This window comes from Oryctolagus cuniculus, chromosome 12 (genome assembly GCF_051225735.1).
Source record: "Oryctolagus cuniculus isolate XC-2025 breed Fujian yellow rabbit chromosome 12, ASM5122573v1, whole genome shotgun sequence".
In the NCBI taxonomy this organism is placed as follows: Eukaryota; Metazoa; Chordata; class Mammalia; order Lagomorpha; family Leporidae; genus Oryctolagus; species Oryctolagus cuniculus.
In genome coordinates this window covers 79,049,686-79,068,265 of record NC_142878.1, presented here as the reverse complement: position 1 = coordinate 79,068,265, position 18,580 = coordinate 79,049,686, and the positions used below count along the sequence as shown (strand labels likewise).

The 18,580-nt window shown below is 40.9% G+C and overlaps 1 protein-coding gene across 2 annotated transcripts in view; it reads right to left on the bottom strand.

Annotated features, from left to right (window-relative positions):
* LOC138844690 (uncharacterized) overlaps window positions 1–18,580 on the bottom strand; it is a 34,682-nt gene that overhangs the window by 10,547 nt on the left and 5,555 nt on the right. For both annotated transcript variants that reach the window (XM_089310399.1, XM_089310398.1), the window contains exons 2-3: window positions 15,834–16,065; window positions 15,208–15,336 (exon numbers count right to left, since the gene is read on the bottom strand). The gene's annotated coding sequence lies outside the window, so the exon portion shown is untranslated. The remainder of the gene's footprint in view (window positions 1–15,207; window positions 15,337–15,833; window positions 16,066–18,580) is intronic.

Genomic DNA, 18,580 nt, shown 5'->3' with positions numbered 1-18,580 from the left:
TTTTCCTCAGTGAGTCATATAATCAATGAGTCAAAAAAGAAAATAAAAGAAACCCAGAAATATTCAAAATTAAATGAAAGTGAGATACAGATAAAGCTGTACATAGTGGGAAATTTTTAGCATTAATGTTTACATTAGAAAAGTAAATAAATGATTTCGGGTTTTCTTTCTTTTTTAAAGGATTTATTTATTAACTTGAAAGTCAGAGTTACCAAGTGAGAGAGACAGAGAAAGAGGGAGAGAGAACTTCCATTCGCTGGTTCACTCCCCAGATGGCCACAACAGCCAGGGCTAGGCCAGGCTGAAGCCAGGACCCAGGAGCTTCATCAGTGTCTCCCACATGGATGCAGGGGTCCAAGCACTTGGGCCATCTTCCACTGCCTTCCCAGGCCATTAGCAAGGATCTGGATCAGAAGTGAAGCAGCCAGACTAAGACCCAGCACCCATATGGGATGCTAGTGTCACAAGTGGCTGCATAACCCACTACAACACCATGCTCACCCCTCAGGTTTTCTTAAGACAGTTTAAAATTTATATGTAGGGGTCAGCACTGTGGTGAAGTAGGTAAAGCCACCACCTGCAGTTCCGGCATTCCATATGGGTGTCATTTCAACTCCCGACTGCTCCACCTCCGGCCGGCGCCGCGGCTCACTAGGCTAATCCTCCGCCTTGCAGCGCCGGCACACCAGGTTCTAGTCCCGGTCGGGGTGCCGTTTTCTTTCCCGGGCCAGCTCTCTGCTGTGGCTCGGGAGTGCAGTGGAGGATGGCCCAAGTGCTTGGGCCCTGCACCCCATGGGAGACCAGGAGAAGCACCCGGCTCCTGCCATCGGATCAGCGGGGTGAGCTGGCTGCAGCGCGCCGGTCGCAGCGGCCATTGGAGGGTGAACCAACGGCAAAGGAAGACCTTTCTCTCTCTCTCTCTCTCTCTCTCTCTCTCACTGTCCACTCTGCCTGTCAAAAAAAATTTAAAAAAAATATATGTATGTATATATGTTTATCATATGACACAGCCATCCAACATCTGGGTATTTACCCACGAAAAATGAAAATGTATAGTCATACAAAAACCTGCACTTGAATACTTAGATCAAATCTATTCAAAATCACCAAAAACTGGTAACAAACCAATTGTACTATTCATCGCAGCTAACTAGTTGAAAAATGGCAAAGGTCTTTCAATTGGTGAAGGGATAAACAGATTGGTTCCTGTAATGATACATGACTCAATAATAAAAAAGAACAAATGATTAATACAACAACATGAATGAACTAAAATGCACAGTGCAAAATAAATAAATAAAGCCTACCCGAACTGCTATGTACTGTATGATTCCACTTGTATGACAATTTTTAAAAAGCTAAAACTAGAGAGACAGAAAACATACTGATGAATGTACCATCAAGGTACACAGAGGACTGACTGCAAAGCAGCACAAGCAGATGTGGGGGGAATGAGGGAACTGTTCTATATCTTAACTGTGGTGGTGGTGGTGGTGGTAGTGGTTAAATAAATAGGTGTTTGTCAAAACTCTTAGAACTGGCCGGCGCTGCGGCTCACTAGGCTAATCCTCTGCCTTGCGGCGCCAGCACACCAGGTTCTAGTCCCGGTCGGGGCGCCGGATTCTGTCCCGGTTGCCCCTCTTCCAGGCCAGCTCTCTGCTGTGGCCAGGGAGTGCAGTGGAGGATGGCCCAAGTCCTTGGGCCCTGCACCCCATGGGAGACCAGGAAAAGCACCTGGCTCCTGCCATCGGATCAGCGTGATGTGCCGGCCGCAGCGGCCATTGGAGGGTGAACCAACAGCAAAAGGAAGACCTTTCTCTCTTTCTCTCTGTCTCTCTCTCTTACTGTCCACTCTGCCTGTCCAAAAAAAAAAAAAAAAAAAAAAAAAAACCTCTTAGAACTTTGAGCCTGAATTTAAGGAAAACTAATATAGGAAGTAACATGGAATAAAAAACTAATTCCAAGAAAGTTTGGAAAGAAGGAAAAAAACAAAAAAATTTTTAAAAATTAAAAAGATGAAAAACTTGAATTATATGAGTAATTACATAAGTGCAAATGGATTCATCATTCCAATTAAAAGGCAAAGGCTTTCAGACTGGATCCCTTCTGGAGGGCCCACATTCCTTATTGGAGTGCCTGATTGGAGCTTTGGCTCCTCTTAAGTCCTGACTCCTCTGCTTCTGATACAGCTTCCTACAAATGCTCACCACGGGGCACAGCAGATGATGGCTCAGGTACTTGGTTCCCTGCCACCTCTGTCAGAGACCTGGACTGAGTTTTGAACTGGGTTTGGCCTGGTCCAACCCTGGTTGTGTGGGCATTTAGGGGAGTTGTCCAGCAGATAGCCTATCTCTCTGTTTCTTTCTAAAAAAGGAAAACTAGCTTTTTCTCTCTTTCTTTCATTTGTTCTTTCTCTCTCTCTCTTTCTCTCTTTCTTTCTTTGAAATAAAATAAGATTTAAATAAAAAGTCATAAAAGCATATTAAGGCTTACTGTGCCCTTCTTTAAAAAAAGTTCATGGGAAAATGCATATTATGAAAAAATTATACACAAACTTCAAAATTTTTTGCACCAAAATAAATTTAGCCTTTAATTCCATTTTCCATAAAAATTCCTTTAAAATGTTTGTTTTATGTGAAAGACAGAGAGAAAGATAAACAGAGATCTCCCGTCCACTGATTCACTCTCCAAATGCCTTCATCTACCAGGGCTGTACCAGACCAAAACCAGGATCCAGGAACTCAATCTGAGTCTCCCAGTTGCTTAAGCCATCACCTTCTGCCTCTTAGTGCACATTAGTAGGACACTGGAATCAAAAGTGAAGCTAGGACTGGAACCCAGGCACTCTGATACGGGATGCTGGCATTCCAAGTGGCGTCTTAACCATTAAGCCAAATGTCTGCCTTCACAAACTTTTTGAGGCATCTGCATATTATCATACAAATGGTAACCTAAAGTATGTATGTGTGATTATTTATGTCGCAAAAAGCAAAGTTCGAGAGAAGTATGAGAGATAAAAGATAGCATTTCACAAAGGTAAAAGGATCAATTCAATAGGAAGCTACAAACTTAAATTTCTATATCCAAAATAATATAGTTTCAAATTATATTAGCAAATATCAGTAGAAATAAAATGAGAAGTAAAATACAATCATTGTTCCTCTTATTTGCCTATAGATAGTGTGTTAGACTCAAGAGAACAAGTAGATAACAAAAATCAAAAATTATATAGGATATTTGAACAAAATTATTAACCAATTTTTCCCTATTTAATACATGTACAGAACACTATACCTAACCACTACAGTACAGTTCTTTACAAATATACAAAACTTGTTTATCAAAACAGACTATATGCCAAGCATAAAACAAGACTAAACAAACTTCAAAAACCTGAAATCATCTAAGATGTATTCTCAGATCACAGGAGGAATCACAGTAGAAATCAACTGATAGATGACTAGCAAAATCTGAAAATGGGAATGAAGCAAAGCTTTTCTAAGTAACATTGTTGTCAGGAAATCACTACAGAAATTAGATAACAAAAATGCAATGCATCAAAATGTATAGGATGTGGCTAAAGCACTATGTACTGGTTACTGACTTATTGGCTCTCCGTTCCAAATTCTTCTTGGTTCCTGCTCCATGAAAATAAGTTTTGGCCCTTTAAATATTTTTCCTTGCCAACTGGAAATTTGTCATTAGAGGGTACTGGAAATACTAGGCAGGAGGAAAAGGTTTTCGCTTCCTGGTTTCAGCGCGCTTGCTGGGCAAGCTCTCCAGGAAGCATGATGTTCCCCAGCACCAGGTTCCAGCAATGCCTGGTGGCCAGCAGCACCCAGCAGCCAGTAGCTTTCCCTGGCACCAACCCCAGGCAGTTCTGCAACCAAGTGCCTCCAGTGAGGCATCTCTTCATGAATACCATTGCTGGCAGCCCAGAGGGTAGATTTCCAGCACATTCCACCAGAATGTCTCCAATAGCAACGTCTCTGCCAACCCCTGAGCCAGAGTAGGGCCCTCTACATGGTCTGGTCCTAGGCGTGGGCAGTCTCTCTCCTGGGTACTTCTGCTCTAGAGGGAGTGGCTATTTCCTGTATCTACAAATCCTATATTCTTTAGAATTCTCTTTCCTTCTTGCTACATCATCCCTCATTACTCTGACACGCTGCTATAGGTAACAATTCTTTATATTGAAAAATGTAAGGATTAAATTACTGTGCGGGTTCTCTCTCCTAATTAGATGTATTGACTCACAGTGCTTTATGCACATATACCTGTATTAGAAAAAAACTAAAAATCAATTTTTAAGTTATCATCCCAAAAAGTTAGAAAAAAAACAGAGAAAAGAAGAAAATGAATAAAAATTGGGGAGGAAAGGCAACGTATGGAATACAAAGCTGACACAAAATAAATAACAGCAATGTCAAAAGCCTATTCTTTCAGAAGATCAGGAAATTTGATTCACTCCTAGCAAGACTGATTAAATGTAAAATATAAATTACTAATATTAGAATGAAAGAGAGATATTACTACAGAACCTACAGAGAAAGAATACAATATTATAAATAGTTTTAAATAAATAAATTTGATATCCTGCATAAAATGGATGACTTTCTTTAAAATAAGTGTCTCAATTGATACAAGAAAATCAAGGTTTCAATAGTTGTTAAATATTTTCATGTTATGATTTAAAATTTTCCCTCAAAGAAAATTTCAAACCTAGATGTCTTTACTGGTGAATTCTCTGAAATATTAAAGAAAATGCAGCTGGCAATGTGGTGTACAGGTTAAGCTGCTGCCTGTGATGCCATAATCCTATATAGGCACCAATTTGAGCCCCAGCTACTTCACTTCTAATCCAGCTCCCTGTTAATGTGTCTGGGAAAGCAGTGGAAGATGATCCAAGTGCTTGGGCCAGTGCCAAACATGTAGAGGAAGTTCCAGGCTCCTGGCTTTGGCCTGGTCCAGCCCCAGCTGTGGGGCCATTTGGGGAGCAGAAGTTTTTTTTTTTTTTTTAAGATTTATTTATTTATTCAAAAGACAGAGTCACCAAGAGACAGAAAGAGAGAGAAAGAGAGAGGTCTTCCATCTGCTGGCTCAGTTCCCAAATGGCCACAATGGCCGGAGCTGAGCCTGGAGTTTCTTCGAGGTCTCCCACATGGTTGCAGGGGACCAAGGACTTGGGCCATCTTCTACTGCTTTTCCAGGCCATAGCAGAGGGCTGGATCCGAAGTGGAGCAACCGGGACTCTAACTGGTGCCCATATCGGATGCTGGCACTACAGGCAATGGCTTTACCTGCTACACCACAGCGCCGGCCCCAGAAGATCTTTTTGTCTCTCCCTGTAGCTCTGTAATTCTGCCTTTCAAATAAATAAAATAAAATCCTGAAAAAAACAGTACCAATCCTACACAAACTCTTTTAAGGAATAAGACAGGACACTTCCTTCTAATTATTGTATGAGACCAGCACAACCCTGGTACAAAAATAAGACAAGGATATTACAAGAAGAGAAATTTGCAGGCCAATACTTCTTATAAATGTAGGCATAAAATACAATGAAGTATTAGGTACTCAAATCTAGAAACTAATTAAAAGGACAACATAGTAATAAATTGGGTTATTCCAGGAATTTTTAAAGGTTGAATTAAATTCAGAAAGTTGGGGCAGGGATTGTGGTGTAGCATATTAAAGTCACTGCTTGGGATGCCCACTTGCATATCAAAGTGCCAGTTTGAATACCAGTTATTCCACTTAGAATCCAGCTTCTGGCTAAAGCACCATGGGAGGCAGCAGGTGATGGAGCAACTGCTTGGGCCCATCATCCAGGATGGAGTTCCAGGCTTCTGGCTTGAGCCTTGTCCTCGAGGAATGAACCAGAAAATAGAAGATAACCTACTCCCACCTGCTCCCACACCGTCATTCTGCCTTTCAAGTACATAAAAAGTTAACATTTCACCTCACTAACATAATACAAGTGAATAACATATCACCTCAACAGATACCAAAATACTTCCAACTAAATTAATCATTAATTCATGATTTAAAAAAAAAACTGTTAGCAAAGTAGGAATAAAAGAGAACTCCTTTAAATAATAGCATTTGTATATGAGCTTTTACTGCTAATAAATTTCATGGTTAAACATCAAGTGCTTTCTCCCTGTGTTCATAAAACATTCAAGTACATTTGTTTGTTTGTTTGACAGGCAGAGTGGACAGTGAGAGAGACAGAGAGAAAGGTCTTCCTTTTGCTGTTGGTTCACCCTCCAATGGCCGCCGCGGCCGGCGCGTTGCGCTGATCTGAAGGCAAGAGCCATGTGCTTCTCCTGGTCTCCCATGCGGGTGCAGGGCCCAAGCACTTGGGCCATCCTCCACTGCACTCCCGGGCTACAGCAGAGAGCTGGCCTGGAAGAGGGACAACCGGGAAAGAATCCGGCGCCCCGACCGGGACTAGAACCCGGTGTGCTGGCGCCGCTAGGCGGAGGATTAGCCTAGTGAGCCACAGCGCCGGCCACATTTGTTTTTATTATTTCTATTAGGCCATCTTCAAAATGTTCATGAAAAAAATTTTAAAGAAACTATGCATGGATTTCAATTTTTATTTACCAAAGTAAACTCAAACTAACTTGTTAGAGTATGTTTGAACAGGATATAGTTTGAGGTACTAAGAAGGATAAGAACCTTCTAACAGACCACCATAAAACCTGCTGAAATTGAAGCAAGAACAAACATCAGCATCAATGTAGCATAATTAGGGGTGAGTGTTGTGGCACAGAGGGTTAAGCCAACAGTTGGGATGCTGGCACCCTATAATGAGAGTACCAATTTCAGACTCAGCTACTCTGCTTCTGATCCAACTTCCTGCTAATTTATCTGTGAAGGCAGCAGAGGATGGCTCAAGTGCTTGGGTCCCTGCCACCCACATGGGAGACCTGGATGGAGTTCCTGGATCCTTGCTTTGGACTGACTCAGTCCTTCCCGCTACTGCTTTCAGGTCTCCCATGTGGGTGGCAGAGGCCCAAGCACTTTGGCCATCTTCTGCTGCTTTCCCAGGCACATTAGCAGGGAGCCAGATTGGAAGTGGAGCAGCCAGGACTCGAATAGGGGCCCATGTGGCTACCCCACTGTACTGGCCCTCAATAAAATATATTTTAAATAGGTGTCGAAAATATTTTCTCCTAATTTGCCAAACTTTAACTTTTCTTTTTCTTACAACATGGCATTTGGCTAGGATTCTCAAAGCCAAACTTGAGTGGGAAAGCTTCTAATACTTACCATTTGTTATTATGCTTATATAAGGACCTGACTTTCATGAAAATAAGGAAGTTTATTTTTACTTCTGGTTTCCTTTCTATTTGAAAATAGGTATCAAAATGTATCTTTAGCATCTGTTAAGATACTTACATCATTTTCTTTTAATTTGAACATACTGACTTCTATGGATATAGCCTGAGGCTTGAACCAGCCTTGGATACTTGGGCTATAAATCTCGGTTATGATATATTTTTAAAAAATATTTCTGTATTTATTAATTTTGCTAACATGATTTCTGATCTTTGTTTATAAATGAGTAAATGTTTTTATTTTATAGTTTTAATATTCAGGCCATGTCAGTAGAAATGTAAATGAATTAGAAAGCTTTATATATTTTTTAAAGATTTTATTTATTTATTTGACAGGCAGAGTTACAGACAGTGAGAGAGAGAGAGAGACAGAGAGAAAGGTTTTCCTTCCATTGATTCACCCCCCAAATGGCCAAAATGGCCGGAGCTGCGCCGATCCAAAACCAGGGGCCAGGTGCTTCTTCCTGGTCTCCCATGCGGGTGCAGGGGCCCAAGCACTTGGGCCATAGCAGAGAGCTGGACTGGAAGAGGAGCAGCCGGGATTAGAACCGGTGCCCATATAGGATGCCGGCGCCGCAGGCAGAGGATTAACCTAGAGCACCACGGCACAGGCCCAGAAAGTTATATTATCCCATACTTTGGATTGATTGATTGATTAATAGTATATGGATCATTTGTTATTTACTTGTAGAGTCACTTGTGTTTGGTGACTGCTATGGTCTGTTTGTGTCCCCCCACCATTCATACTTTGAAACCTAATCCCCAATATAACAGCATTAAGCAGCAGGGCCCTTGGGGAGGTGATTAAGTAATATGAATGGAGCTCTCATTAATGTGATCAGCACCCTTACAGAAGAGGCCCAAGGCAGCTTGTTCATCCCTTCCACCCTGAGGATGCAGCTAACAGGTGCCAACTATGAATCAGAGAGTCCTCACTAGACACAGAATATGCTGGAAATTTGATCTTGGAGTTCCTAGGCTCCAGATCGGTGAGCAATAAAATTTGTGTTGTTCATAAATTTCCCAGTCTAAGGTATTTTGTTAGAGCTGCTCAGCTGGACTAAGGTAGTGACCTTTTCTATGAGGACTTTAATGACATTTTCAGAGTCAGTGTGTTTCGTTTCTATCTTTTTATAAGGTTGATATTTCTTCTTTGATCACTTGCAGGGATTTATATTCTTTAGAAATATTAATTATTCAAATCTCAATTTTAAAAAATTATCTTAAATTTAGCATGCACTTTGAACTATCTGGAATCTACTCCCACATTTATAATTATATTTCCTTCTCATTTCTTTCAATTATAAATTTTCTTTTTTCCTTTATTATACTTATTTATTCTTATTTGACAGGCAGAAAGAAAGTCAGGGATAGAGAATAAGACAGATCTTTCATCTGCTGGTTCGTTCCCCACATGCTTGGAATAGCCTGGACTTGGCCAGTTCAAAACCAGGAGCCCAGAACTCCATTCAGGAAGCTAAGTACTAGAGCCATCACCTGCTGCCTCATAGCATATGTGTCAGTAGGAAATGGAAATCAGGAGCAGAACTAGGTACCCCAACAAGGGATGCAGGTATTCCTAGAAGCATCTTTATCACTGCACCAAACCCCTCCCCTCCTTTCTCATTCTATTGTTTTTTAAGATTTTATTTGAGAGGTAGAGTTAGAGACAGCAATATACGCTGCAACAACTGGAGCTGGGCCAATCTGAAGCCAGGAGCCAGGAGATTCTTCCAGGTCTCCTACGTGGGTTCAGGGGCCCAAGCACTTGGGTCATCTTCCACTTCTTTCTCAGGTCATAGCAGAGAGCTGGATTAGAAGAGAAGCCAGGACAGGAACCAGTGCCCACATAGGATGCTGGTAGTGCAGGTGGAGGCCTAGCCCACTACACCACAGCGCTGGCTGGCCCCACCTTCTCATTTCTAACACTCATAATATTATCTATCTATCTATCTATCTATCTATCTATCTATCTATCTATCTATTTTTACTTTAGACTTTCCAGACTTAATGACATTGTTTTTGTTCTCTTCAAGGAATCAGCTTTTAAAATTGATCCCCTTCTCCTATTTCATTCATCCTCCTTTTTCTTCAGTAATTTCCTTCCTTCCACTTTCCTTATATATTTTTTTGATTCTCCCACTTGCTGCTTGATCTATACAGGATTTCTTTCTTTTTTTTTTTAAGATTTATTTTATTTGAAAGTCAGAGTTACACAGAGAGAAGAGAGAGAGAGGTCTTCCGTCCGATGGTTCACTCCCCAGATGGCCGTAACAGCCGTTGCTGCGCCGATCCAAAGCCAGGAGCCAGGAGTTTCTTCCGGGTCTCCCACATGGGTGCAGGGGCCCAAGGACTTGGGCCATCTTTTACTGCTTTCCCAGGCCATAGCAGAAAACTGGACTGGAAGAGGAGCAGCTGGGACTAGAACTGGCGCCCATATGGGATGCTGGCGCTTCAGGCCAGGGCATTAACCCACTACGTCACATCGCCGGCCCCCAATTTATTTCTACTCTGTATTTTCTTGTTTTCTAATACATATGTTCCCAGTTACACATTTTCTCTGAGTACATGTAGATTTTTATATTTGTATCATGTTATTCTTGCTGTAATGGTTAAATATACTGCCTCTGAATTCCACTATCTATGTTCAAATCCCAACTCTGTGCCCTTGGGCAGGTTATTTAACAAGCTTTGTGTTTCAGTTCCTCATCTGTGAAATGAGATGATAATGAAATCAGCCTTTTAAGATTATTGTGAAAATAAAAAGACAATTCAAGTAGATCCCTTAGCACATGGCTGGTTGTATAGTAATGTTCAATCATTTTTAGGTGTTGCCATTTCTAAACAATTGGTAACTTCATTTCAAATTTCTTTTTACCCTACTGAAAGGAGTGGTTCTTATTTACAAGTATTTAAAAATTTTATCTATTTGCTTTTTAATCCCAAATTTTATTGTAGTGTGATCAAAGAATGTGACCGGAAGGATTTCTTATCTAGAAATTTATTAACATTTTCTTTGTGTTTTAGCAGCTGGTTAATGTTTTATGTGTGTTTGAAGAAATTGTGCACTCACTCTTTATTGCGTACAAAGTCCTTTATTCAATCAAGCTTCTTTATTGTTTTATTCAAATCTTCTATTCCCTTCTTTTTTTCTGCTTAATTTGTCAATTTCTGAGATAGCTGTTAAAGTATTCCCAAAATAGCTCTTTAGTCTTCATTCCTATTTTTCCTTCTATCAGTTATTACTTTATATTATAAATATGACTTTGGTATTGTCAGATTTTTTAGAAGTTCATTATTAGTAGAGTTATGGATTGCATTTTTCATCACTATATATATTCTTCATCTTGTCAAGTCCTTTTCACATTAAATTATTTTTTGTCTAACATTAATGCTACCACATTTATTATCTTTTCACCAGTACTTACCTGATGTATCTCTTTACATTCATTTTCAACCTTTTAGATGCATTTCTTCCAAATAACTTGTAGCTAGATATGTTGTTTTACCAGGTCTGAGATTTTCTTTATTGAACACATTTTACCCATTTGTCATGTATTATAGTTATTGATGGATTGATTTCTTTTCCCCAAGCTATCTTGCTGTACGTGTGCATGTAGGTGTGGTATACATTAAGAACTTCCCTCTTCTCTAGCCACCATTCCTTATCCTTGGTGTATTTATTTTGCAATCATCTTGAACAAGGGTTGGCCTGCTCCCTCCTTTTGTAAATAAAGTTTTATTGGAACATAGTCATGCCCATTCATTTATGTTTTACCTATGGCTGCTTTCATACTTCAAAAGCAGAGCTGAATAGGTGTGGAAAAGACTGCATGGACGCCCAGACTGAAAGTATTTACCATATTGCCTTTTACTGAAAAGGTTTGCCAACATCTAAGCTAGATTTTAATTTTGTTATTAATTTTAAATATGCGCCATAGTTGAACAACCACAAGTTAAACTAGTTTCCTAACTCTCCTCTGATTCTTGAATCCTATATTTTCATTTTCTTTGGATTATTTACATTGTTAAAGTTTACCAGTAGTTAGCATTTCAAAAAGAATTCTATTAGTGAAGCACAAATACTGAGGTTTGTACCTCAAAAATCATGTTAATGTCAAAGATCATTGCTTCATCTTCATAGGTAGAACAACATCCTGAATCTCACTGAGGATAACTTTTATATTCATAATACCTACAAGTATACATTTTACTTATAATCATTACATTTTTCTTAATTATAACATTTATAAAATAAATGTATACTTACCCTTTGTTAACTCTGCTTTATTATATATCATTTCTTCAGTTTACTGAGCTTGGTGCCTCCATAAACTTGTGTTACTCTTATATTTGATTATTCTTGAAGCCCTGTTAGCTCTCTGCTTGGGCCTCACATGTGCTGACAGGTGACGACAGAGGAAGGCAGGGCATACTGCTGGGCAGAATGGATTTTCAGAGGAGCCTCCCTGTCCTCCCTGGAGTCCATCGTTACCATCTGGGACCTGGGGGCTCACTACTTAATGTGTGCACACTGGAAGCAGGAAAAGGGCTGGCGACCAGCAGTCCAGCCACTCCAAACACAACATCTCAGTAATCACTCTAGGCCTTATCCTAGCAGCCTCTCTCCACTGAGCATGCTATCCACGGGTCTGGAGCCTCCCTGACATTCCCACTAACTCCTCAGAGTCTGCAGTCTGGTTTCCTCTGGTGTGGTTGCTCTTGTGTGTTTCCAGGTCTGATACCATCTCCTAAAAATTCCTGATACGTTGATGGTACTTTCTGTCCCTAGTTCTGTTACTAATCAGCCCTTACACATGTACATTTCTCTATTCCTCAGTTTCTTTTCTTCATTTCAAGATTTGGTAGAGGTACATTTCTTTCTTTTTTAAAAAGTGTATTTTATTTTTAACTTAATTTAAAATTTTTATTTATTTGTAGGTCAGAGAGACAAACAGAAAGAGAGGGGGAAAGATGTGCAGAGGTCTTCTATTTCCTAAATGCCCTACAACAGCCAAGGCTGGGCTAGGCTAGGAGTCTGGAACTCAATCCAAGTCACCCATGTGGGTGGTAATATCCCAAGTACTTAAGCCATCTCCTGCTGTCTCCCAAAGGGCACATTAACAGGAAGATTGAATTGGAAGTAGAGCCAGGACTAGAACCCTGGCAGTCTGATATGGGATTCAGTAGTCTCAAAGACGTTTCAGGGGCCAGCACTGTGGCATAGCAGGTTGAACCGCCTCTTGCTGTACCAGCATCCCACACATGGGTGCTGGTTCAAGTCCTGCTTGCTCCACTTCCAATCCAGCTTCCTGTTAACGTACCTGGGAAAGCAGTGAAAGATGGTCCAAGTATGGGGGCCCCTGTAACCATGTGGAAGGCCCAGAAGAAGCTCCTGGTTTCTGGATTCAGCCTGTCCCAGCCCTGGCCCTTGCAGCTATTTGGGAAGTGAACCAGTGGATAGAAGATACCTCTCTGTCTCCCCACTCCCTCTCTTTGTAACTCTGCCTTTCAAATAAATAAATCTTTAAAGAGAAACATTTTAACCACTGAGCCAAATGCCTGCCCCATGGTATTTTCTGCAGTCTGACATCTTGATTTAATTTTCATGCTCAGAATTTTCCAATTACCTCTTTCAAAACACCATTAAATATAATTTATGGGTGGTAGCCTATGATCTTGCCATTTTTATTTCAAAACATTTAAATAGATATTCAGAATCTTTGATAGAGAAAGCGAATTGAAGACCCACTCCAACAATACCTCTGAGGGGATTTGAAATAATAAAAATGACTATCATCAACTATGGTGGAAAGGGGCATATAGTCTTGAGTCACTTGGCTTTCAAAATAGGTTGTTGGGTAGTCTATTCAATTTTGTTTAAAGTGTTCATAGGGGCAGCAGATGTGGCTTGTAGAAGAGCTGTGAATTTTAACCACTTTTTCCATGTAATAATACTGGGCAGGAGTCATGACATCTGTGACATTTTCAGTAAGAAAAATTTGGCTTCCAAGTGCCTCCTGCTTTGGAATTCCACCCCATCCTGCCATACATTGATGCCTGCCTGCTGAGTAGTCTGTTCAGAGCACAACCAGAGCTCACTTATAGCACTGGGGAAGGGAACTCTTTCTAGAGCAGCTAGAAACCATAGGCCCCGCCCCTCCCTTCCCTGCATTATCTGGGCTTTGAAGTCTCTGACAGGAGTACCTGGTCTCCTTTGGCTTTCCTTAGGGACCTCAGGAAGGCTCTGTATTTGAAATTGCTTGAGTACTCTTTGAGATTTCCCAGCTGATTATGAACACCCACCCTCTTTTCTCCTTTTCAGTGCTGGGTTGACTTTTGGAGAGGTTTGATGTCAGGCTCCTCTGTACACCTCTAGAACTCTTTGAGACAGCCTTGGTTGAATCACTCAATTTTCTTTGCTTGCTGTAGGCAAAACTTCTTTTTATTTGCCATCCAATGGAATCTATCTCATTATCTGCTGTGACAAAATTTCAAATTAACAGTATTTTTTGCTAGGTTGTCTGGTTTTCATTATTGATTTAATTTACTTGGAAGCCAGAAAGACAAACAGAGAGATCTTCCATCTCTTGGTTCCCTCCCCAAGATGCCTGCAACACCCCAGGTTGGGCCAGGCCAAAGCCAGGAGCGGGGAATTCAATCTGGGACCTCCATCACCACTGCCTCCCAGGGTGCACATTAGCAGGAAGCTGAATTGAGAGAGGAATCCAGACTTGAACCCAGTCACCCAACATGGATTTCAGGCACCCCAAGCAGCATCTTAACCCTTCACCACACGCTCGCGGTGTTTTAATGTTCTTCCATGCTCTGGTCAGTGCACCTTTCAGTGCCCATGATCTCTGCTGTATCGTATTTTAAAGTGGTGGTCCCTAATAACTGGGCTGCTATCACTTTTAAGATTTCCAGCACTCTGGTTATTGTTAGAGCCCTAACCCTCTACTTAGTCCTCTACCGTCAACCTCCACAGAAATAGAAAGGAAGGGAAAGCCATGTGCACATGGCTCTATGTACAGAGCATTGTGCTTGGTATTTTCACCAACATTTATCATTCAACCCTAAGTACCACTGTTTGAGAGAGGTATTATTATCCCCATGTTTTCCAAATAGAAAACTGAGTCTCAGAAAGGTGAAGAACTTGCCTTAGATCCTCAGCGTGGCAAGTTGTAGAACTGGGGCTTGGATCATGGACCCTTAGCTCTGAGGCCCAGGAACCTCCCTGAGACTGCACCTCAAGCCTGAGCTGCCCAAGAGTGCAAGTCTGAATTCAGATGAGAAACTAGAGGCATAAGGCAGAGTGCAGCCGACTCTTCTCCTTAAAAGGAACAGGGCTGGCGGAGTACCTTGAAAACTGGAAAATCGTAGCACCAGATGTCAAGCTGAACAGACAAAATTGGCTGCTTGCAAAATCTTTATAGACATGAAGACATGAATTTTAAATATGAATTAAATAAGTTCTCAGTCCTGTACTATTATTGTGGATAAGTTCTCAAGCCTTCTTCTTAGCCCACTCTGTTTTTTTCTGGCAAGCTGTGTTTTATTCCTTGGCCGGGACAAAAGGAGTTTTTTCTACCTCAATAACTCAATTCAACAAGCATATATTGTTTGGCTACTTTATGGTAGGGGCCACTTCATATGTTGGAGATATAGAGAAGAATAAAATCCTACTTCCCAACCTTATTTGTAGTATACAGAAGTAGGAGTCTAGGATAGGGAGGGTAGACAATTACTACACAATAGGATAGTGTCTACCACATAAGGTTGTACAAACTATTCCAGAATCACAGAAAAAAGGCAGCTATAGTAGATAGGGGGAAGGGCAGGGCATACATAAGGAAAGACTTACTTCTTCCAGTCTGCAATTTTTGATAGGTGAGTGAGCCAGACCGTCAGGTGATCAGGATCGTAACTGCATATATAAGACTCTTTGAGAGGAAGAAAGATCCACACAAAACTAAGTAAGAGAAGCCTGCTCCTAGGGTGCAAGAAGATAAATCAATCATTAGAACTGCTTTGGAACCTCGATGAGCTTCTTGTTCACCAGTTTTCTTCAAGTTTATATGATGTCACCTGTAAGTCTGTTCTTGGGTTTCTCCTGGTGGTTATTCTGGGTTTCCCCAATGTGTGGCCAATAATCTGTCCTCCTTCATTTGTGCTCCTTGATCTAGTGCTCCATCAGAAAAAATCTATTCAATTCCATGCTCCATCAGAAAAATCTAGTCAAGTACTGTCAATCCTAGGCACTACTGCCCCCACCACTCCTAAGCAACTGTCTTATCTTCCATATGCTTCTTAGCTTTCCTCAAATTTCTGTTTACTTGTTGCTTCTGCTGGTTGCTCTAGTATAACAGTTTATGAGGTCTGCTTTCTCTTGTGTGTCTTTTAGCTACTGTCTTTATTGCCAAATGAACATTTCTCTGTATCAAGTTCATAATATCCAAGAAATGAATCAATTTGTTAACTAATACTAACCTCTCTCTTGGGTAAAGCTCTTAATATTCAGCCACTGTCAAGGCAGGAGCCTGGTTGTCTCCGTGTCAGATGCCAAGCCCTGTTCCAGCCAGGTGGCCAGGGTCACAGGAGATGAGCAAGGAGGCTCACATTAGTAGGGCCAGCCTTAGTTATATCCATATCTCTGGATATGGCAGACAACCTGAGGCTTGTCTGTTTCAGGAGCATTATTCCACAGACACAACTGGAGGCACTATAAGTGGAAAAAACAAACAAAAGTCCATATTAACATCAAACACAATACTACCCTGCTGTAACTTCAAGCCATGCTAAGGGATAAAACAACGAAGAGAAGTAGAAAGTTTCTGCAAATAAACACATTTATGTTGAACAAAGCACACAGAAAATGCATCTATCATAAGAAAGAAGATAGGTTGGCCAATGACATTGGATATGGCCTCTCCTGAGGTTCACATGAGCAGATCTTCCTCTTCTAAAATACACTAGCAGTGACATAAAGAGTATGCTGAGGGTGCTGGCTATTTTTGTCAAACTGCCTTTATGTTGACACATACCAAGTTATTCAATTAAATACCAATCTAGAAGTCACCATGAAGATATTATACAGATGTGGTTAACATCTACAGTTAACTTCAAGCAAAGGTGATAATCCTGAATACTCTGGATGAGTCTCATCCAATCAGGCGAAAAGCCTTAAGAGCTAAACTGAGATTTTTCCTAGGCAACAAGAAATTCCACCTGTGGATTACATCATCTACTCCTACCAAGAGTTTCTGGCCTACTGGCTTGCCCTACAGATTTCAGACTTACCAGTCCCACATGCCAATTCATATAAGTACACACACACACAACATACATACATGCATAAGTGCTATACAAAAAGCTCATGGGAAAATGGAACCAAAGGATAACTTTACTTTGGTGCAAAAAAATCTTTGGATTCCATGCATAAGATTTCCATAATATGCATTTTCCATTACCTTTGTGAAGACCCCTCAAAAATCTCCTACAGGTTGTCCCCTGTAGAGCCCTGCCTTGTACAGCAAGTATAGAAGCACAAGCTCTTCAGACTAGCTCCAGGAAACTTGGAATTTGGCATCCCATTTAACCTATATCATCAGCCATTCATTCATGTCAGGCTGGTCCCCTGTGTGTCTCTCCGTATGCATGCTCATTTTCCTGCTTCTGTTCACACTGCTTTTCCCTCTGACTTGTCTCCATTCTTCTATCTTCCTAAGTTCCTTCCCTTTACTCACACTCTAGCTCTAGCCCATGAAGTCACCTTTCATTATTTTAGCTCCTGCTGCTCCAATCTTTGTCTAAAATTCCTCAGCAGTTATAAACTCTTTTTTTTTAGTCTTACATAGCTCACCTAACACTGTTTTGTATATAACATCCACCATTAGTAAGTATAAATTTCCAAGTGTAAATTTGGGTATAGAAAGAAATCTCACATTAATTTATTTAAATCAAATTAAATTCACTCCAGACTTAAGGGACCCCAGGCTTCGTCCTGCTTGAGTGGAAGGAAATCCAATCTCAGTTATTATTGGGCTTTCCGTTCTTCATGGGATCGCATTGCAATCTGGTAGACTTAACACTGAACCTGGAAAATGGGGGTAGATGGACTTTGATATTCTCACTGTACAAGGCCATGTAGTCCTTAGAAGCCAGGCCACTCCTCTGCTTATAGGCCAAGATGGGTAAGGGGGTCCAGCTCTCTATGGACACCATTTGAGGTATTATCTACCTGGGACCTCTATGAAGCAAAGCTGATCTCCCCACTGCTAGAATCTTTGTCTTTTCTCCAGTTTAGCAGTTTCACTTGCCCACAATCCCTTCTTCCTTCTTTCTCTTTCCTTTTCCCCCTAAATGTGCTTCCCTATTCAAAGCAAAATTTCTTCAAGAAGCAAGGAACTTGGAAGGTATAGCTGAACAGAACTCCAGAGATAACACTAGCACTGCATTCTAAGGGGTCCTGTTCCAAAGGCTTCATTTACAATGAGAATGATGCCCCCTGGAGTTGTCTAGGGGGAGCTCCAATCAGACAACTTTGCCTAGTAACATAAACTCTCTTGAAGTCTGACTGGAATGGGCGGGCAAGGAAAACATAAGTACAAAAGCCAAATTAATAGGTTAATAAATTACCCTGTCACATGTTAATTTTTTTTAGTTGCTTGTATTTTTATTTCACTTAAAATATGTATGGGTTGGTATGTCTGGTGTTCAAATTAGATTATGAACTTCTTTTTGTATTTTTAAAGATTCATTTATTGAAAATCAGAGTGAGAGAGAGAGAGAGAGAGAGGGAGTGACAGAGGGAGAGAGAAAGATCTTGTATCAGTTGGCTCACTCCCCACATGGTCAAAATGGCCTGGGCTGGGCCAGACAGAAGCTAGGAACCAGAAACTTCATCTGGGTCTCCCACATGGGTACAGGGGCTCAAGCACTTGTGCCACCCTTCGCTGCTTTCCCACGTACATTAGCAGGGAGCTGGATTGGAAGTGGGGTAGCCCAACTCCAACCAAAACCCATATGGGATGCCAGAACCCCAGAAGGCAGATTAATCTACTATACCACAGCACTAGCCACTGAAAGTTTTTAAAATGAAAACAATATAATATTTATCACTTAATTTTAAATCTTTCTGGGGTTCCAAAATAATAATTTGTACATAGCAGGTACTTAAATGAGCCTTGAAATGAATGGAGGAATGAGAGAGCTTGTGAATTATTGGTTAAACTGCA